Consider the following 23,946-nt stretch of genomic DNA (forward strand, 5'->3'; position numbering starts at 1 on the left):
AATATATTTTATATAATAAAGAAATAAGGCCACATTTTCTGATTTTAACCCATGAATACTTGTGAAGTGAGTGTATTTGTGCGTAGTAAAAAAATGAACACTGAGTAAAGTAAAATTTTCGAAATGAGCTGAAATTAAGCGTCTTAAAAGTTGAAGCCCAGAATCTAGGCTTTTTCAGGCATTCCTGTGTACCTTCTTAAATAAAAAGCTGACTTTTTGTTTTTCTGGATGCGTATGAGACTGTTCATATTTCCAACACTTCAGCCTTTAATTCTTATTTCTAATACTTTTATGCTGTTTAGCAGTTGCTAGAGTGGCATTTTAAGCAGTATATCTCCCACTCTCCTTCTAAAGCCATCTCTAATCCTGATCCCTAGTGATCTGAATGTCTCACCCCTGTAATGCTCTCAGACTTCTCTGACCTTGAAGGCAGGGGTATTCGGTCATCTGTGGCACTCAATTTTTTTTTTTTTTGTATGTTAGCACAATTGACTACGTTTCCTTAGCCTGTCAGTGGCTGCATTAGTTGTGACAAAGCCAACACTTTATTAAGTCAATGCGATTAAACTTGTTAACCTCCCTCATGTAAGGAGGGAGTTGGGGAAAGTTTGCATGTGACATTTCTGCTTGTGCCTACAAAGATGTCAGAGGATAAGAGTTTGCCTTTCCAATAAGCAGATTAGAATGAGACTACTACTATTTTCTAACTCATTTTGCTCTCAGTATTATCTGAATTACTATATAGGTTTGTGTGTTTTTTTAAAAGGCTCTCTCTCCAATCTCTGCTAGCAACCCCAATATTTTTGTGAAAACCTGAAATATTTTGCAATTCGCTTTTGTTTTGGGTATTTTTGTTTTTTTCTTGGGCTTTGCAGAAATAAGAGACAGATTCCATAGTGGAGAAGTTGCTGTGAAAATGGTAAAATATGCTGGATCAAATTAGTACATTCCTTTGACTGCTCATCCTAATGTTTAGTTATGTACTGGAATACATAGCTAACAAGAACTAGAGGTATTGCTGAACTCTATTCCATATAAATTCTCAAGGTGTTAAGAGAGTGGGGTTATGCTGCATTTCCTGTTTAAAGAGGACTTCAGTTTCGTTACACAGGATGTTTTCTGATGTTCTGATAGTTGCCATTGGGTATGATTCAGTATCCAGAGAAGTTCTAGATGGTAGTAGTGCGGACTTTGCTGGAGATACTACTGAAGGGTTGAATTTCATTCCCTATTGGAGGAAAACAACAGCTAAACTTAATTTACAAGAGTGAATGTTTAATCATATTGTACATCTAATAGTAACTGACAAATCAACAATTTCAAGTGAATGCATAAGGTTGCAGCCAGGGCACCATGTAGTCTGCAGCCTAGTGGAACCAAATTCTACAGCAAGAGCCATTAATTTCGGCAGCAGTGTTAATTTATTCTATCTCCATGAGATTCTTCATACCCATCTTCCCATGCCTACAAAATACACAATTACGGATCTGAAAACAGAAAATTAGTCAATGATTATTCTCAACATTTTTTTCCCATTATGCTTTCTAGGCAGCCTTTCGCCACACACCTCTGCTCCCACAATGTTGTCCAGGTGGCTGGCTCAAAACCTGCTCCCCCTCCCATACGTGCTAAAAGGAGCGAGGAGTTTGTAGCCAGTTCAGTGGCTCATTTTGCCCTTGGCTGCTGTGCCCAGCCTTCCCAGCTCACTAAGAGGCACTTTTGTCTCTTCCTGCTCTCCTTGACTGCAGGCTGAAGTCTAACTCTTGTCTTCCTGAATCCCTGATGCCTGCCCACATGGGACAGTGCAGGGAGAGTGCAGGTAATCCAGTTAACTGCCGTTGTGGAGAAAGCTGGAGAACAAGTGCTGGCAGGGCAGAGAGACCAAAAACAAAATATTGGGTGCCTGGCTGCAGCAAAATGGACAATTCCGTGACAGAATGCTGAATTCCATCGCATTTTGGAAAAAATACCAGATTGTATGAACACAGAATTGCGGAGACCCTAATATTATGACAGAGATTAATGGGCTAGTTCACAACTCTTAGAACTATTATTTCAGGTTCTCTGCAGACTCGGCTACTCTAAACTGGGAGCTAGGGGTCTGATTTCCCAGCTTGCATACACATAATCGTGCTAACTCTCATCAACCTAGCACAGGTTTAAATAGTAGTGTAGCCACCGAAATAAGGGTGTGCCTGTACTCAGCAGGACTAAGCTGTGTCTCCACAACTGCTCTCCGTTCTACCACGGCTGCACTGCTGTTAGCTCAATAAGAACTAGTGCGAATATTTGTATGTGAGCTGGGGAATCACACTTTTATCTCATAGTGTAGACATAGCTGTTGTGGAAAAGACCACCACCCATTTGATTTTGGTCAGACAGGTCGAGGCACCTTTATTGATAAAACAAGAGTACAGGTATGCATACAGGGAGAGACAGAAAATCCCATGCAAGGGAAAAACTGCTCTGTCCCTTACAATTTTCACCAAGCTTATAAAGGCTAAAACCGCAAAACATCATATTGATTACACAAGTTATTTGCTTATTTTTGGTAGTTAATATTGCAGATCAGCAGGTTATTTACTGTAAATTCAGCTTGAGGTATTTCCAGTTAGGGGCTTTTGCAATTACATTGTCTTATGACTTCTTGATTGCGAATACATATTGCACAAGCTATTAGCATATTGCATAGGTCACACATTTTGGCAGTGATTAAGCTGGTCACTTGACAATGCCACCTGGCAATTTTCTATAAGCAAGCAGTCTTATTATGTTATATTTTGCTTAAAGCCAGACTGGCAGGAAAAGACCCTTGGTCCCTCCCTGCGTAGTTCCTCTTTTGTCAGTGTTCCATACCCATATTTCTTAATACTTGGTTTCCTCTCCACCCAGTGGGTCAGACATTACTGATAAACAAGTTAGGCCTGGATATATGGGCCTATAAACCAATAAAGCTAAAAGCATTTATAATTATTACAATATTATATATTAAAATTACAGAGGCTTATATCAATGTCAGGGATCTGCAGCCGGGACTGATTTGCCTTATTATTTCAATCAGGGTCCCGCTGCAGTATCCATGGCAGTGACAGCAAATTCTTAGGCACTGGTTAAACAAGATTTTATGAAAACAAAAGTTTACAAGTATTTAATTATATTCGAACCGTAGATGCTCATATTACTGTTGGGGACCTACCACTAGGGTACTTGATCGTACATGGTCTTCAATCAGAACCCTAGGGCAGGAGCCACACCAGTGACTGCAAGATTCTAAAGGCAGTGGCTAAACAAGGGCAGAAAGCTACAAATATTCAATTATATATCAGGACCACAGATGTCTGTATTACTGTTGGTAACCTGCCACAAGAGTACTGTTCATGCATTATTTTCCGACCAGAACCCTAGAGCGGGGTCCACACCAGCAACAGTAAACCTTTAGAGGCAGTGACTGAAGATGGCCCGAGTTGGCCGGTATTAAAGCTACATATAAAGGGTGGGGGGTTATGATTCCTTACAGTAGCCTTAAGCAAATTTTATTTTGCAAACAGTTCACATTTATCTTTGCAGTCATAAAGTCTAGATACATATTTTTGTTTAGATGAAAACTGAGATTTTTGGAGTACAATTCTGTGGCAAATTGCATAGCCATAGAATTGAGGAATGCAGAGTGCTTCATAATCTAGCTGCATTGGCTGCCAGCCAAGAAGCATTTAAGGTGTTGGTTTTGACCTATGAGATTTTAAATAGCTTTGGAACTACACCTCACTCCCCATCTGATCATGCCATAGCCGAGGTCAAAGGAGGTGTTCCAGCTTAAGCTCCCTTAGACCAAGTCTACACTAGAAAAGATTTGCCAGGATAACTTTATTGGTAAAGATATACTGGCAAACCCTCCTAGTGTAGACACAGGTTTTGTCAGTATAGCTTATAACAGTTCCTCAAATGAAAGCTCTGCTGATGAAAGCACTTTTTTCTGGTACAGCTGATCTACACTAGGGCTTTTGCTGAAATAAAAATGCCCCTCCTCCGCAAGTGATGTTATTTTACCAGGAAATGTTTCTGGTGTAGTAATGGACTTTGTTTAGGAGAGGGAGCAGTTAACAGCTCGTCCTCTTGATGAACTTTGGAGTTCACTTTCTCACCTTTGGTCCAAAATAGCCTGAATTTGTTGACCTTTAAGATACACTACACAGGTGCTGGCTTTCCCTGGGCCCTGGGGGTATTCCACCCCAGGCCCCAGCCGCCCCAGCCCCCCACCCTGCCTCCCGCTCTGCCCTAAACCCTGCCCCCACCCCACTCTTTCTCCCAAACCCCAACCTCACCTCTTCCCATCCCTGCTCCTCCCCGCCAACGCCTCCTGCATGCCACGGAACAGCTGATTGTGGCAGGTAGGAGGCAGGGGGACGAGTAAATCGGTGGGGCTACTGGCAGACAGGAGGCTCTGGGGAGGAGGGAGAGGGGGAGCTGGCTGCTGGTGCTGCTGGCTGCTGGTGGGTGCTAAGCACCCACTATTTTTTTTTCCCTGGGTGCACCCACTGTGTCAGTGCCTATGGTACACTACAAAGCCTATCTTTTTGGGGCAGATATCTAGGGTATGCAATAGTTTGTTGGGGCAGAGTGTATGTGTGTTTGGGTTTAAGACTCCTGCAGAATGGAAAACAAATTAACCTCAGTAGATTTCCAGTATAGGGTTGTGTTTATGGCATCGCTTATTAGCACTGTAGTGTCCAGGAAGTGGATCTCTAGTGTGGACTGGTCCAGGCTGAGGTTGATGATGGGATGGAAATGGTTGAAATCATGGTGGAATTCCTCAAGGCCTTCTTTTCCATGTCATCAATGTAGCGCACCCTATACTGGAAACCTACTCACCGCTATACTTACCTACATGCCTCCAGCTTTCATCCAGACCACATCACAAAATCCACTGCCTGCAGCCAAGCTCTAAGATACAATGCGCATTTGCTCCAATCCATCAGACAGAGACAAACACCTACAAGATCTCTATCAAGCATTCTTAAAACTACAGTATCCACCTGCTGAAGTGAAGAAACAGATTGACAGAGCCAGAAGAATACCCAGAAGTCACCTACTCCAGGACAGGCCCAACAAAGAAAGTAACAGAACGCCACTAGCTGTCTCCTTCAGCTCCCAGCTAAAACCTCTCTAGCAAATCATCAAGGATCTACAACCTATCCTGAAGGATGATCCCTCACTCTCACAGATCTGGGAGACAGGCAGGTCCTTGCTTACAGACAACCTCCCAACGTGAAGCAAATACTTATCAGCAACCACACAACAAAAACACTTAACCCAGGAACCTATCCTTGCAACAAAGCCCATTGCCAACTCTACATATCTATTCAAGGGACACCATCATAGGACCTAATCACATCAGCCACACCATCAGAGGCTCTGTCAAGGTTCCTTCCCCACTCTGAACTTTAGGGTACAGATGTGAGGGACCTGCGTGAGAAGCTCTATGCTCAATTACCAGCTTAGATGTGGTCTGGCTGCCACCACTCACAAGCACTACTTTCCTTCCCTGGGTAGCCTTGAGAGACTTCACCAATTTCCTGGTGAACACAGGTCCAAACCCCTTGGATCTTAAAACAAGGAGAAATTAACCATCCCCTCTCCTTTCTCCCACCAGCTCCTGGTGGATCCAAATCCAACCCCCTTGGATCTAAAAACAAGGAAAAATCAATCAGGTATTAAGAAAACGGCTTTTAATTAAAGAAAAGAAAGGTAAAAGAAAACCCTCTGGGAGAGATTAGCATACCAGCTACTCTCACAGACAACATATTCAAACACAGAGGATTCCCTTGGGCAAAAACTTAGTTACACAAAAAAATACCCAAATACCCAATTTGACTATTCCTCTAATTGCACAAGACAGGTTACAAAGAAATAAACATAAACCTGTTTATTTCCTTCACTAATACTCACTACTTAAAAAGAGGCTGAATTCTGGAGCTCTCCCACTCCGGTCAAAGTGAAACTGACCCAGACAAAGGGAACTTCCCTCCTTCCTTTTGAAACATCTTGTTCCCCCATTGGTTCCTCTGGTCAGGTGTTAGCTAGGCTAGGTGAACTTCTTAACCCTTTACAGGTAAAAGAGGCATTAACCATTAACTATCTGTTTATGACAGGCTCGTTCACCTGCACATCTACCAACGTGATATATGCCATCATGTACCAGCAATGCCCATCTGCCATGTACATTGGCCAAACCGGACAGTCTCTACTCAAAAGAATAAATGGACACAAATCAGGCGTCAAGAATTATAACATTCAAAAAACCAGTCGGAGAACACTTTAACCTCCCTGGTCACTCAATTACAGACCTAAAAGTCGCAATTCTCCAACAAAAAAACTTCAAAAACAGACTCCGAGAAACTTCAGAATTGGAATTAATTTGCAAACTGAACACCATTAAATTAGACTTGAATAAAGACTGGGAGTGGATGGGTCATTACGCAAAGTAAAAACTATTTCCCTATGCTAATTTTTCCCTTACTGTTACTCACACCTTTTTGTCAACTGTTGGAAATGGGCCATCATTATTATAACTACAAAAGTTTTTTTCTCCTGCTGATAATAGCCCACCTTAATTGATTAATCTCATTATAGTTGATATGGCAACACCCATTTTTCATGTTCTCTGTGTATATATATATATCTTCCTACTGTGTTTTCCACTGCATGCATCCGATGAAGTGGGTTTTAGCCCATGAAAGCTTAGGCCCAAATAAATGTGTTAGTCTCTAAGGTGACACAAGTACTCCTCATTCTTTTTGCTGATACAGACTAACACAGCTATCACTCTGAAACCTGTCATCTTTCTGTTGGAGAAGAGCTGCATGTGTTGACTGGCTGACAGAATTGCTACTTCTATATGTGCTACTTGTGTTTTTGCAGAAGATCACATGAGGAGTTAAAAATGTTGTCTTCATTGCACTCCTAGGCACTCCCAGTCCAGAATTAGGATGGAATTTTGCAGATGAATACCCCACACAGTAGAGAATTCTACCACCACTCAGCTGTAAGGTTGACCCCAATTATCCCACTTTAAGGTTTTAAATGTTACTATAATTGAGCACAGTGGTAAACCAACAATACATTTTTGCCTGTCTTCATAGTTTTTAAATTGTGCATGACAGTCTTACAGATCTTTATGCTCTAGTGTCTTTGGTTCACTCAACATGAATTAAATTTTGCCTTTTCCCTCTTATTTTCTTTGAGACTCAGAGCCTGGGACTGCTTATGTGAGACCCAGAAATCTGGTGCAGGCACCAGTCAACATAATTTACTACTGAGCAGGCCTGGTATGTGATCATTTATTTAAACTGTCAGCATGTTCTTTAATGTAGAGTGGATGTTGTAATGGATTACAGGCTATTTTATAGCAGTTACTCTGGCCCTAATTTGAAGCTTTGTCAGCAGATTGCGAAAGTGTTATCCAAAACAGAGAGATGAGCAGGAATTACCAGGAAAGATGATATTCAGAACTTGTTAATTCTTACTTCTTTTCATAGTGCTGTCATATCTATGGGGGGAAAAGGCCAAACTTCATTTCTATGGGGTACATTTAAAAAATGTGCATATTATTTAGCAGACCTTTGCAGCAAACCATGTAGCAAATTTAGGTTAATTCACTTCATGTTTACTGCACAGGTATGGTACTATCTAGTCATCATTGACTTAACTGTTTTACATTTTTATTCCTCTAAATATATTTGGTATGTTAAGCTAATTTAGGCTTGATCCTATAGTCAGATATCCATTTTGAAGATCCTGTCTGTGTAAGGACTGCAGCAAGCTATAAAACGGTCTGAAAAATAAGTGATAATGTTATAGAGATTTCAGTTGTCTAGGCAACGCTTAACACTGTTTCCATATGCCACATACATAGGAGGTGTGTAAAAGAGGCTTTGAGAGGCTGAGCCTTCCCAAAATAAAATTGGCTGGTTATGCAGGGGGAAAGTGCTGGATGCAGTGTGGGTCACCCCCCTTTGGAAGCCCAATGACTTTGCGCCTGGTGGACTTTGCGCTGAAAGCTCCCTAGAAGTGAGGGGCCATTGGCACCTGGACTGTAGCGCAGCTCTGAGGCCCCACCCCATTCAACCTCTTCCTCCAAGGCCCATGTTGAGGGTGGGCTGCACAGAACGGGTGAGAGTGGGGAGCTGAGCATGTTTGGGGCCTGCACAGAATGGGGAGGCTGGGCGAGTTTGGGAGGGTTACACAGAATGGGAAGCTGGGGGTGTTTGGGGGGGCTGTATAGAAGGGAGGGGGTCAGGACGTGCTTGGGACACATCAGCCACAACCCCCATGCAGTGCGAGCCCAACAAGCTACATTGGGAGGAGAGGCAGGTTGCCCAGTTGAGGGGGTGGGGAGAATGGCAGCATTTGTTCTATGCCTCTGGACAGTGCCCACTCAGCCCAGCACAGCTGTCAGATGGGTGCCTGCCAGGCTGGTGGGGGCTGAATTCCCAGTGGACCAGAGCCAGGGGGCTGGGCTGCACTTTCCCAGGCCAGACTCTGCAGGGAAATAAATGGGGGTGGGCAGACGGGAGGATCACAGAGTATCGAGTTACATGACAGTCTAGCACTCTCACCCCCCCCAACGCTATACCCCCCGCACAACTACACACACACACACACACACACCCTCTGCAAAACCCTCACACACTGTACTCGTCCACATTTTGTCTGCCTGTCTGGAAGGGAGGAAATCCACAACTGTGGATTTATCATCATTTCCAGAGGAAGTTTTGCATGATGGTTTGGTGTACATCTGAGATGGTTAACCAATGGTTCATCCCAGTTTCCGAATTATTTTGACCGCTATGTTTTTTGGTAATCAGTTATAAATAGCAGTATACCGTCAGAGTCCAGTAGTATGGCAGATAGATATAAGGAAAGGTCTTCCTCCTTCCACTAAAAGGACTGATTGTTCTTACACTGCTGGAGTAAGTCTGAATTGAGATTTCTGTTTATTATTGGTACTGATGGAAGGTTCTGTATTGAAGTAATAATACCATTTACATCACCAATTAAATGCATTCTTCTCTATTGTGCAGGATATACAAGGATTAGAGTTTTTTATCTAAGTCATTTTCATTTTTTCTTCTCAAACAGGAGTCTCAGACACAAATCCAGAAAGTGATTCAGTAATCAAACTGTCCTAAGTATGTCACACTTCTGTGTGGTTCCTTTCATGTCATAATTTTATATCTGAAGTGTACATCAAAATTAAGTGAACTACTAGAACATTTTGTTTGTTCAATAGTGGTAACAAAATCAAAGGTCCCTTATGTTGCAAAGTTAGGCACTGATGAGCCAAGAGAGGAATCATAACATCAAAAGCTCATTGTGACTCTATGAAAGAAAATGAAAATACTAAAGCTTTCTTGGATGTAACTGGAGGCCTGTTACTTGTTGTTATTTTTTTAAATAGACATTTGGTAAAAAGGAGCAGTGGACAATTTTTAAAAAAATTAAGAGTTTAATGTCTCCAACTTCCTCAGTTAATTGCTACTAATTAGAACATTCATTCTTTAGCATAGGACATTATGTAAATAGTCGCAGTAGACTTAAATTATTTGTTAAATTTATCCAAGATGCTTTTCAGGTGCTTACTTTCATTTTTGTAAAATGCTTGCTGTCAATATTATAAAGGGTCTCATGCTGTAGTCCTTTCACAGGCAAAACTGCCATTGACTTCAACAGATGCAGTGTGTAGGGTTGCAGGAACATAATTAATAGCATTGTCATGTAAGTGAAGTGGTTTTCATGAATATTGAGTAATTTATTATGAATATTGGAAAATATCAAAGAAGGCTAATTGTCACATAGTGTTGTATTCCCTTACTTCATATGAAAAAAGATTGCATGGATTGTAGACCATTGACCATTATCCATAAATGTCATAGAGCCTACCCCATGGGAGAAACTGTCCTGGAGGTTCCATGTTTTCAGGCAAACTTTGTGACATGCCTTTGAAAAGAAACCATCAATACTTCACTGCACATTTGTAACTATAATAATTTTTGGTTAAATACAAAATTATCCTCTTTAAATCCAATTTGTACATAGATATAACTTAAAATTAGCCTAAAATAAACTTGTTAACGTAGTCCCCAAGATACTGGCTCTTGGTATGAGAGTCAGGTCTCATGATCCTTAGGCATGTGCCTACTTGACTTTGTGACTCTGTGTTAGTTTTCCCCAGTTATAAAATCGGGCAGTGTTTTTACCACAGATGAGATTAAAACAAAACAAGAAACACACCAGGATTTAGGATGGCCGCAAGTAGGTGGTAGGCAAGGTAGTGTTTTATCCTCATTTTGGGGGTTTGGAAACCACTGGTAAGTTTGAATGAGTTGCCTTGGAGGCAGTCTGGTCTAACAGAGCAGTCATAGTTCTGGGAGCCACATGACCTGCGCTCTAATGTCTACACTACGGGATTATTTTGATTTTACAGAGACTTTTTTTAAAAACAGATTGTATAAAGTCGAGTGCACGCGGCCACACTAAGCACATTAATTCGGCGGTGTGCGTCCATGTACCGAGGCTAGTGTCGATTTCCGGAGCGTTGCACTGTGGGTAGCTATCCCATAGCCACTCCATAGTTCCCGCAGTCTCCCCCGCCCATTGGAATTCTGGGTTGAGATCCCAGTGCCTGATGGGGCAAAAAGCATTGTTGCAGGTGGTTCTGGGTACAGCCTTACCCCTCCCTCCGTGCAAGTAGCAGACAACCGTGTAAACTGTGCAGACGCCATAGCACGGCAAGCATGGACCCTGCTCAGCTCAAGACAGCAATCATGGACATTGTAAACATCTCGTGCATTCTTGTGCAGTCAATGCTGAACCAGGACCTGCAAAACCAGTCGAGGAGGAGGTGGTTACGGCAGCGCAGCGACAAGAGCGATGAGGACATGGACTCAGAATTCTCTCAAACCGCAGGCCCCTGCACTTTAGAGATCATGCTGGTAATGGGGCAGGTTCTAGCCATTGAACACCGATTTTGTGCCTGGGAAACAAGCACAGACTGGTGGGACCGCATAGTGTTGCAGGTGTGGGACGATTCCCAGTGGCTGCGAAACTTTCACATATGTAAGGGCACTTTCTTGGAACTTTGTGACTTGCTTTCCCCTGCCCTGAAACACCAGAATACCAAGATGAGAGCAGCCCTCACAGTTGAGAAGCTTGTGGCGATAGCCCTCTGGAAGCTTGCAATGCCGGACAATTACCGGTCAGTCAGGAATCGGTTTGGAGTGGGCAAATCTGCTATGGGGGCTGCTGTGATGCAAGTAGCCAAAGCAATCTTTAAGCTGCTGCTACAACAGGTTGTGACTCTGTGAAATGTCCAGGTCATAGTGGATGGCTTTGCTGCAATGGGATTCCCTAACTGTAGTGGGGCGATAAATGGAACCCATATGCCTATCTTGGCACCGGAGCACCAGGACATAAACCAAATGGGGTACTTTTCAATGGTGCTGCAGGCACTGGTGGATCACAAGGGACGTTTCACCAACATCCACGTGGGATGGCTGGGAAGGGTTCATGACGCTTGCGTCTTCAGGAACATTACTCTGTTTAAACGGCTGCAGCAAGGGAATTACTTCCCAGACCAGAAATTAACAGTTGGGGATGTTGAAATGCCTGTAGTTATCCTGGGGGACCCAGCCTACCCCTTGATGCCATGGCTCATGAAGCCATACACAGGCAGCCTGGACAGTAGTCAGGAGTTGTTCAACTACAGGCTGAGCAAGTGCAGAATGGTGGTAGAATGTGCATTTGGCTGTTTAACGTTGCGCTGGCGCACATTACTGACTTGCTCAGACCTCAGCCAAACCAATGTCCCCATTGTTATTGCTGCTTGCTGTGTGCTCCACAATCTCTGTGAGAGTAAGGGGGAGACCTTTATGGCGGGGTGGGAGGCTGAGGCAAATCACCTGGCCACTGATTACGTGCAGCCAGACACCAGGGCGATTAGAAGAGCACACCAGGAAGCGGTGTGCATCAGAGAAGCTTTGAAAACGAGTTTCATCACGGGCCAGGGTACGGTGTGACTGTTGTGTTTGTTTCTCCTTTATGAAACCTCCCTCCCCCTTGATTGACTCATTCCCTGTAAGCCACCCACCCTCACCCTTCGATTACCGCTTGCTTCCTAAGGAAATAAAATCACTCTCGTTTAAAAATCATGTATTCTTTATTAATTAATTATAAAAAGAGGGCGAGAACTGACAAGGTAGCCTGGGTGGGGTTTGGGAGGAGGATAGGAGGGAAGGAAAAAGCCACTAAAAATTTCAAAATAATGACAGCCTTTTGGTTGGGCTGTCCACTGGGGTGGAATGGGCAGGTGCAGTAGTCGTCTGGTGGGTGAGGAGGCTAAGGAACATGGTGAAGGGGGGAGGGCGATTATACAAGGGCTGCAGCGGCACTCTGTGTTCCTGCTGCCGTTACTGAAGCTCCACCAGACGCCAGAGCATGTCTGTTTGATCACGCAGCAGCCCCAGAGTTGCATCCTGACACCTCAGATCTTCCTGCCGCCACCTCTCATCTTGAGTGTCTCTCCTCTCCTCACGTTCATTCCTCCTATCCTCATGTTGGTCCCTCCTGTCCTCACGGTCACTGGCATCTTTCATGTACTTTGATACCACGTCCTTCCACTCATTCAGATGAGCTCTTTCATTGCGGGTCACTTCCATGATTTCCAAGAACGTTTTGTATCGTGTCTTTTTGTTCTTCCGCCTTATCTGAGAGAGCCTTCGGGATGGAGGAGGGAGACTTGAAAAATTTGCAGCTGCAGGAGGGAGGGAAAAAAGGGAGAGACGTATTTAAAAAGATACATTTTACAGAACAATGGTTATACTCTTTCACGGTGAACAACACTATTCACCTTACATAGCACATGTAATCTCACTACAAGGTCGCATTTTGCATCTTAATATTGAGTGCCTGCTGCTCTGGTGTTAGAGATCACAGATGCAGGTCCGGGTCTCAGAATTCGGCTTGCATGTGGCCATGATAAGTCATTGTCTTTTGGCTTCTGAAGACTTCATATATCCAGCGCCCTCCTTTCCCACATAGCAAGAAAAGCCCGTAGAGTGCTGCTTCTTTCCTGTTAATGTGCAGCACCAGAACTGCCCTCATCCAATTCTCTAGGATGATCGCTTTACCCCTCCCCCTACCGCATGGCTGGTATCATGGAAGATCGCTGCTAGCCACCCTCCCCCCCCACCGCTTGGCTGGTAGCAGGGAAGATCCCAGCTAGCCAAACGCAAAAAAAGCTCAGCGCCAATCACTCCCCTCCCCATCTTGGCTAAATGCAGTGAAGGATTTCTTTTAAGCCACAGGCAAACAGCCCAACCATCTCTGTCCCCTTAATTAAATTCCTGAATTTCAACAAGGTTAACATGAACGATAACGCTCTCCTGAGGATAACACAGCAAGGTAAAGAAAGGATGTTGCTTGAGTGCCAGCAAACACCGGCACCATACGCAGGTAGGCTTTGTCATGCAATGATGCCAGATTACTTGCTACATGCATAGCATGGTCAAATGTCCTACCATGGAGGATGGAATTAGGCTTCCCTGCCCAGAAACCTTCTGCAAAGGCTTTTGGACTACCTCCAGGAGAGCTTCATGGAGATGTCCCTGGAGGATTTCCGCTCCATCCCCAGACATGTTAACAGACTTTTCCAGTAACTTTACTGGCCACAAATGCATCCCGAGTCCTCAGGGAAAATTAATCATTAAAAAACCATCTTTTATATATATTATATATGCTTTTAAACCATCTTTTATATTTACAAAGGTACACTCACCAGAGGTCCCTTCCATGGCTTCATTATCTGGGATAGTGGCTTGGGAGGGCTAGGAGGGTAATTCCATCAGGGTGAGAAAAAGCTCCTGGCTGTTTGGGGAGAACGGAGTGCTGTGTGCTCTCTGCAAGCTCGTCCTCCTCTTCCTCCTCCTCATCTTCCCCGTCCGCAGAATCCTCAGGCATGGCTGAGATTACCACCCCCACCTCGGAATCCACGGACGGGGTGGTGTAGTGGTGGCGGACCCCCCCTAGAATTTCATGCAGCTCAGCGTAGAAGCGGCATGTTTTCAGCCCTGCCCCAGACCTTCCGTTTACTTCTTTGATTTTCTGGTAGGCTTGTCTGAGCTCCTTAACTTTCACACGGCACTGTACTGAGTCCCTGGTGTGGCCTCTCTGCATCATGGTCTTGGAAATTTTTTCAAACGTTTTTTCATTTTGTCTTTTGGAATGGAGTTCTGTTAGCACGGAATCCTCTCCCTATACAGCGATCAGATCCAGTACCTCCCATGCAATCCATGCTGGAGCTCTTTTTCAATTCTCAGGAGACTGCATTGTTACCTGTGCTGATGAGCTCTGCGTGGTCACCAGTGCTGGTGAGCTCTCCACACTGACCAAACAGGAAATGAAATTCAAAAGTTCGTGGGGCTTTTCCTGTCTACCTGGCCAGTGCAGCCAAGTTTACATGGCTTTCCAGAGCGGTCACAATGGTGCACTGTGGGATACCGCCCGAGGCCAATATCGTTGAATTGCGGTCACACTAACTCTAATCTGACATGGCAATACCGGTTTGAGTGCTACTCCCCTCGTTGGGGAGGAGTACAGAAATCGGTTTTAAGAGCCCTTTCTTTATATTAATATAAAGGGCTTTGTTGTGTGGACGAGTGCAGGGTTAAATCGGTTTAACACTGCTAAATTCGGTATAAACGCGTAGTGTAGACCAGGCCCTTGACTCTGACACTTGTGATGTAACATGAAGTAACTCAAAGCTCTCTGAGTCTGCTTGCCTGTCTGTAAAGTGGGGATCTTAATTTTTAGCTACTTCATAACTCAGTAATGTTTGGAAAGTAATATAAAAGTGCGAGGTTTCAGAGTGGTACCTGTGTTAGTCTGTATCAGCAAAAACAACGAGGAGTCCTTGTGGCACTTAGAGACTAACAAATTTATTTGAGCATAAGCTTTTGTGGGCTAAAACCTACTTCATCAGATGCATGGAGTGAAAAATACAGTAAATAGTATATATATTACAGCACACAAAAAGATGGGAGTTGCTTTACCAAGTGAGGGGTCAGTGCTAAAGAGGCCAGTTCAATCAAAGTGGAAGTGGCCTATTCTCAACAGTTAACAAGAAGGTGTGAATAACAACAGAGGGAAAATTACTCTTTGTAGTGACCCAGCCATTATTTATGTGCAAATTATTTTAAGGCCATTAAGTGAAATAGCTGGGTATAATTATTAATATTAATAGCATTTATACTTATTACAGTAGTGCCCAGAAATATGTTAATTGCTGTACAGGTATAGAAGTCGACATGGTCCCTGCTCTGAAGAACTTACAGCCTAAGATTATACCTCAGACCAACTTGCTCTCAACCCTGCGCTTGTTTTCCTAGACCATACTGCATTTGTGGGGACACCTCTAAAGTTCTGATCTTGGCAGCTTTTTCAGAGATTTTGAGATTCTGATTTTGGTTTCTCAATTTTTTTGCAAACTTTCCTTGAAAAACTTGTTCCAATTTTGGAGAATGTTATAATTTAAACACCTTTGCAATGGATCTTTCACCCAGTGGATACATGCTCCTTTGAATTCTAACGGGTCTTTCCATTACTTTACTTCTAAAGTGGAACATTTTTTGCAAAAATGGAATTTTTCAATAAGTTGACATTTTAATTGCATAGATGTCAGGAAGTTCAGAGGTAAGGTTGCATCCTTATTTCTTAGGCATGTAACAATTCTCCAAAAGCATATATTTCTAGAGTTTTGTGTACCCATGCTACACCCAAACATATCAGATGTCATTTAAAAGCTCATTTTATTTACATGTAGATGAGGTATGAGGTGGAGCTGTCAAGTGATGCCATAAGCCTGTAGGTGAGGTATAACAGTGGTGTAAAAAATAAGGAAGTGTCATTTTTGCATAGTTCCAGAAACACTGCAACATGACTATGACTACAGTTTTTACTGTTTATGTTAAATTGAACACCTTCATGTTTGTTTTTTGGTCAAAGCTACCAACTAACAACATACTAGGTTTTTTCACAGAATCTCCAATGTGTTTAATGTTTGCCCATCACTGCATGATACTTCTGACAAGCATAATTGCTCATTATAAAGTAAGCAGACTTATTCCTGACTATATGCTGGTTATTTTGGAAGGCTGCATCCAGAATTAGTGCGAGTGTGCTCTTGGAAAGTACTGTGCAGAGATGGGGGAACCCCAAACATTTAGGAGGTCTGGTTTGGAAGGTTCTTTTTGCCTTTGAGTTATTTCAGATCATGTCAGAAGCTGGTTAGAGATCTGGGTGAGGTTTATATCCGGGGATAGCTATAAAGGCGAGGATTATTTACTATTGGAACTATTCAATATTTTCATTAATGACTTGGATAATGGAGTGCAGAATATGCTTATAAAATTTGTGGACGACACGAAGCTGGGAGGGATTGTAAGCACATTGGAAATTAAAATTCAAAATGACCTTGACAAATCAAGAGAATTGGTCTGAAATCAACAAAATGAAATTCAAGAGACAAGTGCAAAGTACTTCCCTTAGGAAGGAAAAATCAAATGCACAACTACAAAATGGGGGAATAACTAGTTAGGTGATAGTGCTGCAGAAAAGGATCTGGGGTTATAGTGGATCACACTGAATATGAGTCACCAGTGTGATGTAGTTATAGCAAAAAAGGCTAACGTTCTGCAGTGTATTAACAGGTTTTCTTTTCTGAAGACTAAACATGCCCAGGTTTTTTAAAAGAGCATATTGGCAAAAAAGATTTGGGTATCTTTGCACGTAGGTAAACCAGATATTGGATCACAATTGCAATATATATGGCAAAATATGGATGATGAACTGCTTCCTCTATTCTTCAAGGGCCCAATGGCATCTGAGCTTCTACAAGACCTTATTTGTGTCTGTAGCAGTAGGGATAATTGCGCAATCAACTGTATCTGAAGTCAGAGCAATCTTCCCTGCTCAGAATGGGTACATGCCAAGGCAGTGAAGACTGTGGTAAACTGCACGCATTCAACAGAGATCGTAACGATGAACAAGATTATGATAATGATGTTGACTAGAAATGTCACCAGTTCTGTTACATTTCAATGATACCTGTACAAATTTATTATTAGATTTTGTTTTACCCTTTAGATTGTCGTTATGAGGTCTTAAAAAATCCAGTGTTATGTCTTTAAATAATACATAGTCATTAAACCAACAGAAACAAATGTATATATTTCAAAGTGGTCATTTTAATGTGCCGATGGTTTCAGTTTATCCCTATTTCTATGCTAACAGCACCACTTTACAGCTCCACATCATACTCACCTTAAAGTATACATAATGAGCTTTTACATGATGTATGATATACACGTGTGTAGAGATAGTTGACTTTAAGTCGACTAAATGGGAGGTGTTTGTCGCTTGCCTGTCTGTCCCATGACACATACACCAGAATCTGTTCCTTCAACCCTCCTTTGCCACTGGAACATATAAGGCAGAGAGGAAAGATCAAAGGGCTCCAAGTGGCTGATCAGCTACCTTATATTCCCTGCTAGTGGACTGCTGGCTCATGAGCTGGCCCATATTTTGGGGATGCACAAAACAGAAGGGGCTATTCTGCTCCTTCTTATTCCTCCTTTCCTTGTAATGCACTGTGACTCCCCATTTACAGGTGTGGTATTTCCTCATCCTTGACTGCTGTTATGGGGAAGGAATTGTGGTGGTTTCATCTGCAGTACTTGATATTTGCTCTGTTGACATGCTTTGCTAACTGTTGAATTTTTTCTTTTTGACTTGGATAGGTTCCTTCTTCAATGAACTTGTGGTTGTGTGGTTTCTGCATTCCTTTTCTTAGTGCTTTAGACATATTGGTAGTATAGTACCTCTAATATGAACTACAGACTATTACTAATGATCAAAGATTTACAAAAGTTTTTTTTTCCCTAATGTGTAAGAGGTGTTTCAGTTTTCATGATAATTTTTGAAGGTGGAAAGTTAAGTTTCTGTGGCTGTTTTTTAGTCAAATCTGTGGCATCAGGGAAGATTCACTTGTCTGCAGACATGCATATTTCTAAATGCTGAGAGCAATGTTTGTTTGTGTTACACTCATCACATCAGGTGACCTTGGCATCTAATGAGTGTACTGTAGATTTAACTTTCTGAATTCACGTTTGAAGCCTGAGATCTATTGGGTGAGTAAAGTTGTACTTTGCTGCTAATAAAACAGAATAAATGTTAAGCAAACCTTTGTGTCCCAATAGACATTTAAAAATATTTGCTTAATATGGTTTCTTTTGAGTTAATTTATGTGCTATTTTATTTTACTTTTGCTGCAGTGATAGTTCTTTTAAAGGAAATCTGTTACTGCAAAATCCAGGGCCACTAATGATCAGATTATTCAAAACAAACAAACAAACAGACAAACCCCAAACACAGGTCTGTGTTTCCTTCTCCATTGCACTCCTTTTAGGAGTTAATTTCAGTCGTTCATTCTTTATTAGAATGACCTTTTAAAAAGATTGCTTTGCACTAATTTTTGATTGTCATGAAAGTCTTGTTCATGCAAAGGGTTCTACCAGCATGTCTGCTTTGCATCTTTCTTGGTACTCAGAACCCTTCATTGCTAGCCCCTGTTACATCTGTAGCTCTGGCAAATGAGGTAGTAAATTCTCTCAAGTCAGCACATAGGGATTCAAGGCTCTTTAAATTCTTGCTGTTATTTGCCTTCACTGTGTTTCTGGTTCAATCTCCATTCATTCATTCATTCATTCATTCATTCATTCATTCATTCATGTGTTGGAATATGGAATTTTGCTGGAACTGTTTTTTAAAAGTCTAATTAAAAATAAGTTAATGTTATGATCAAATACAGATGGCTGAAGTGGTGACATTATACTTTGTTTAAAACATATAAAAAAGTACATAGTCATTAATGCTAGTATGTTTTGTTTGTTTTAAGATACTAAGCAATACATATATGTAGGAAAGCAAAACTATCCCAGCTGAGATCTCCTTTGTGAAGTTTAGAGGGGAATTTTTCTCTTAATCCTTATTTTCAATGTGGGATTTAAAAAAAAATAAAAGCAGTGGCCCTCATTAATATGTGAGAGATTTCTGGATTGGTGTAAAATCTGTAACCTATGAACAAAAAATGTAAACACTATCATTGTACATATTTATTTACAATGAAATAAAAATAAAGTTCTGAATGTATGTAGCTTCAAATAAGCCAAATCTCCTTTTTCAGTATCCCTAGCCTTCACATCAGTTTTGAAAGCCTGCAACAACTCAATTTATGAACATAGACCATGACTGTAGAAACATTTACACACATGAGGAACTATTCATATGAGCTCAGTGGGACAACATGTCAGTAGAGTGACTCGTGTGTTTGTGGGACTGGGGCCAAAAGTCTGGACACTATTTTTTTCTGATGAATATCAATTCTGAGACTTTTTGAGTAACTGAAAAATCATAAAATCTTTAGGGTCAGAATCTGGAAGCAGCATTTAGTAGCCACTTCGTTCATCCTTTTGGTCAGAGTATATTCAGTTTAATTATTACTGACCTATCCCTTCGAAGCATCTAGTCTAGTTTATTAGCTTATGTGCTCTCATCTACAGTGTTATTGTCTTGCCAGCTGCAAAACCAAATGGAAATTGGAGTTAAGCACAGAAATATGTGCTATATGTCTGTCTTACCTACCTGTGAGAGGGGTATTCATCACATAAGTAATTAACTTTCCTTTCTAAAGTTCTGCAGACTCTTCTGAGTTTACAAAAGCTAATGCAGAACAGTGCTTGCATGGAGTCTTATAGTATATGTGATTGTCACGCAGTCTGGAGTGGCTTACGACTGTGAATACCTCAGGTCAGACTATCAAAAACAGGGAAGACACCCCAAACTGGTGGTGTGTTCTATAATTAGATGTCACCAAGCCAGTAACAAATGTGAACTCTTGGATTGCTGTAACAGTCTTACCATGGAGTCCCAGATAGTCCCCTCAGACCTATCTTGCCACACAGACAAACTGAACTTTGTGATAAATGGTCACTTACGCCAAAATCACACCACATTCAGCTTGCTTCCAATCCCAAGAGACCAGTCACTTATCCCAGATCAGCTGGTACCCTAGATCTTACACCAAAGCCAATTACTGTAGCCAATCCTGTAATAAACTATCTAAATTAGGAAAAAGGATTGAGAGTTATTTACAGGTTAAAACAAGCAAACATATACACACAATTGAGTTACCATCTAAATCCTAAGAGTGACACAATTGTAGTGATTTGTCAGTTCAAAGTGTCTTTCAGGGCAGCCCCAGGAGGCCGCCCCTGGGGATTTTTGGCTTCAGTTTAGAGTCTCTGGCCCTTCAGAGTTCAAACAGCCAAAAAAGATGCAGTTTCTTCTTGTCAGGTATTTTTATTTCCTTACTCCCAAGTTCAAGATGATGGGATGAGTCCATGTGCACGTCTGTCTAGGTGGCGGTGGTGGTGGGCAGTCAACAAAGTCTTTGTCCTCTGATGTTCCTTAGCGGTTTGTCTGCTGTCTGTGGGCCTTCTTTTGTTGCGCAGGAGCTAACACCTCCTGTGGCAAACCAGTATTTCACACGTGATAATGCTGGTCTCCTGACTGGGGGCATTTACAGTTTCAGAGGAACCATTGAAATATTTCCTTATTATGTGAGCCATAGATATTATAAGTGAGAGTAATGCATGCAGCAACATAGAAGCATTTCATAGAATGTAAACACTAAATAAATTCTTATAATGCTAATAGCTGTTTTGAGTAGAACTAATATACGGGTCACCTGGTGCTCTCCAGCTATGAGATTGTCTGTTCTTAGCCAATGCCAGCAGCCTGGGCATCTGGCCTGCCGGCGTCAAAGTGATGTCTCAGAATTATGGATTCTGGGGCATCTCCAGTGAAGACACAGCAGAGCCACTGGGGCTGAAAATTAGCAAAAGCTAAAACATATGCACAGCATATATGTGAGTATTCTGCACAGCCTCATGAGTGGGAACATTTAGCACGTATTTTTGTGCTTAACTCAGTTTCCCTTTTGGCTTTGTAGTTCATCTTTTGCTGATCTGCAGTTATGATTTCATTTACACTCATATTCACAGACACTAGGCGTGACCTTGAGACCTTGGCACTACAACTACGACAGTACTGGAATTCTGTTGTGTCTTCTGTTGCAGAGCAGATTTGTCGTTGTTTATTAAACAGCAACACAAAGAATTCTGAGTGCATTACTGAGACGATTACATTGCCCAGCATGTATATTTCATTTTTAACAGGTGTAACACAGCTAATTTAAAGATTAACAAATGTTGTAAATATTTTAAATTCACTGTATCTTTTACAGAGTCGATGCTACTTGTCTCAATGTCTGTTCACAAGTGTGTGCTCATAAAATTCCTTAGATAAATACATACTTAGATAAATAAATACATTCCCTATCATTTTGACTAAAGTAATTGGTATATTAAACAATAAAACAAAGCAACTGTGACCAAAAAGGGTTTTAAGCTAGACTTTTTCCTCTGATGTTTTGTTAGAATAAAGGTTAATTTATTTTAGCTTGCTTTTATAAACAAAACAAGCCATTATCAGTTGGTTTCAATATAATACACATCTTCTTGACATGGTATTCCTAATTCTTTTGTACTCACGCTATTTAATGTTATATTTATAAGCCATTTCCCCTGCCTCCTATGTAATCCCTGACAAACTCAGCTTCCCCTCTTCAACCCACCATTCATGCACTGGGCATCTTGAACGTCAGATTAGAAGTGAATGCTACCAGAGGAGGAGAAATGTTATACAAATAATTGAGTTAAGGAGACTTAAAGCACCCATCCTTTTAACTATTGTCTGGACTAACCCTCATCACTTTCTAATACACATGGAAAAATTATTTTTATCCAGGTACTCCCAATAATGACTTTTGGGAATCTAATAAATAGTGATTGAAGTGATATATTATGCCCCTTACTTTAAGGGTCAGTCCCATTGAAGACAATGGCTTACATTTGTAAGGGAAGGGGGATTGGACCTAGTGGGTATCAAATAGGCAGATATTTTTGAGGGTAAAGATAGACACTCAGAAAGTAATTTAGAATGGCTTGTGGGAAATGATGTTATCAGGGAGGCCTTTTGAGGAAATAAGAATATTACTACCTTTGGAACCTCTGTATGTATCCTTAAAATCTTCTGGAGTGTGGGGATCATTCTGTTCTCTCATGCAGCACAAGAGTGACTCTTCACTCTGCAGCTCTGGAAGAAGGCAGGTTAATGGGAGACAAATACAGAGTGGAGCACAAAACATAGATTTCAAAACATAATTCTTAATGTGAAATCATCCTGGAATGGGCATGTTTCCAGTGGGGCACTACAGGGACTGGTTTTCAGCTCAAAGCTAAATAATATTTTTATCAGTGCTATGTAGGAAAGTATGAAAATATTGTTGATAAAGTTTTCACTAATATTGCTGGAGTGGTAATTAATGATGAGGGCAGATATGTACAGAGCCAGCTGGATTACTTGGTAAACTTGGTGCAAACACTAAGTATTTTAATATGGCCAAATGAAGGGTCGTATATCTAGGAACAAAGAATATGACGTGTACAGGGTGGGGTACTCTCTGTATCCTCAGAGCAGAGACTCTGAGAAGGAGTTGAGGGTCATGGATAACCAATTGAGCATGAGCTCTCACTAGCAATGCTGTGACTAAAATGGTTAATGTGATCCTTGATGTATAAACAGGGAATACTGAATAGAAATGAGGATTATCTCAGTGTTAGTGAGGCCACCGTTGGAATAGTGTCTATTTCTGGTTCAGAGAAACCTTAAAAATTGGAGAAGAACTGATTTGAAGACTGGAAAACTAGCCTTACAGTGAAAGACTTAAAGAGCTCAGTCTTTTAAATTTAATTGAAGAGAAGGTTAAAAAGTGACTTGACCGTGGTCGAGAATTACCTATATGGAGAGAAGATATCTGAAAAAATTTAATCTACCAGAGAAAAGCATAACAAAATCCAGTGGCTAGAAGCTGAGGCTAGACAAATTCAAATTAGAAATAAGGCACACTACCCCCTGACAACAGCAGAGGTAACTAACCTTTGGAATAGCTTACCAAGGAATATGAATTCTCCATTGCTCAAAATATTTAAGTCAAGATTTGGATCTCTTTCAAACAATATACTTTAATTCGTTCACAAGTTACTGGACTTGATGCAGGAATTACTGGATGGAATTCTATGGAGGTCAGACTAGATGATAAGAACAGTCCTTTCTGGCCTTAAAATCAATGAATAAGTTACCTCGGTAACTAGTGCCCCTAAGAATTGGGAGAGTGTTTATGATGCTTTAAACACGCCTCTTATTTTCTGTATATTTTCTCTGAGTATTTGAAAAATAAATACACCTCTACCCCGATATAACGCGGTCCTCGGGAGCCAAAAATCCCTACTGCATTATAGGTAAAACCCTGTTATATTGGGGTGGCGGTGGCATGGCTCCAGCGGTGATTTAAAGAGCCTGGGGCTCCGACCACAGGAGGCCCAGACCCTTTAAATTGCCACCCGAGCCCCGCTGCTAGAGCCCCAGGGTAGCGGTGGCAGGGCTCTGATGGTGGTGGGGCGATAGAGGGCCATGGGCTCATCACTTTTTGCTGGCCATAAGGGCAAGTGATGGGGGGGGGAGCGTAGCGAGCATAGCCTCGGTGTAAGCAGCAGCCTCAGGGCATGGTGTTGGAGTAAGCGGCAGTGCAGGGGTGGGGCTTTAGGGTAAGAGGCAAGGCAGGGGCGGGGCCTCAGGGAGAAGGGGTGGCACTCGGGTACAGGGCCACAATTCGGGCACCAGTGGCCCCTGCACTATTAGAGAGCTTCCACTGCT

The 23,946-nt window shown here is 41.9% G+C and overlaps 2 protein-coding genes across 9 annotated transcripts in view; both read left to right on the top strand.

The window, feature by feature from the left end:
* The window catches only part of LOC127044581 (LIM zinc-binding domain-containing Nebulette), a 557,001-nt gene that overhangs the window by 231,084 nt on the left and 301,971 nt on the right, over nucleotides 1-23,946 (top strand). The window lies entirely within an intron of this gene.
* LOC127044546 (nebulette-like) overlaps nucleotides 1-23,946 on the top strand; it is a 154,394-nt gene that overhangs the window by 9,220 nt on the left and 121,228 nt on the right. For 4 of the 5 annotated variants that reach the window (XM_050939553.1, XM_050939555.1, XM_050939557.1 and 1 more), the window contains exons 2-3: nucleotides 6,965-7,073; nucleotides 7,243-7,325. The exons of the other annotated variant lie outside the window; for it this stretch is intronic. The gene's annotated coding sequence lies outside the window, so the exon portion shown is untranslated. The remainder of the gene's footprint in view (nucleotides 1-6,964; nucleotides 7,074-7,242; nucleotides 7,326-23,946) is intronic. 5 annotated transcript variants of the gene reach the window in all.

The sequence above is a fragment of the Gopherus flavomarginatus genome, chromosome 2 (assembly GCF_025201925.1).
Source record: "Gopherus flavomarginatus isolate rGopFla2 chromosome 2, rGopFla2.mat.asm, whole genome shotgun sequence".
Classification (NCBI taxonomy): Eukaryota; Metazoa; Chordata; order Testudines; family Testudinidae; genus Gopherus; species Gopherus flavomarginatus.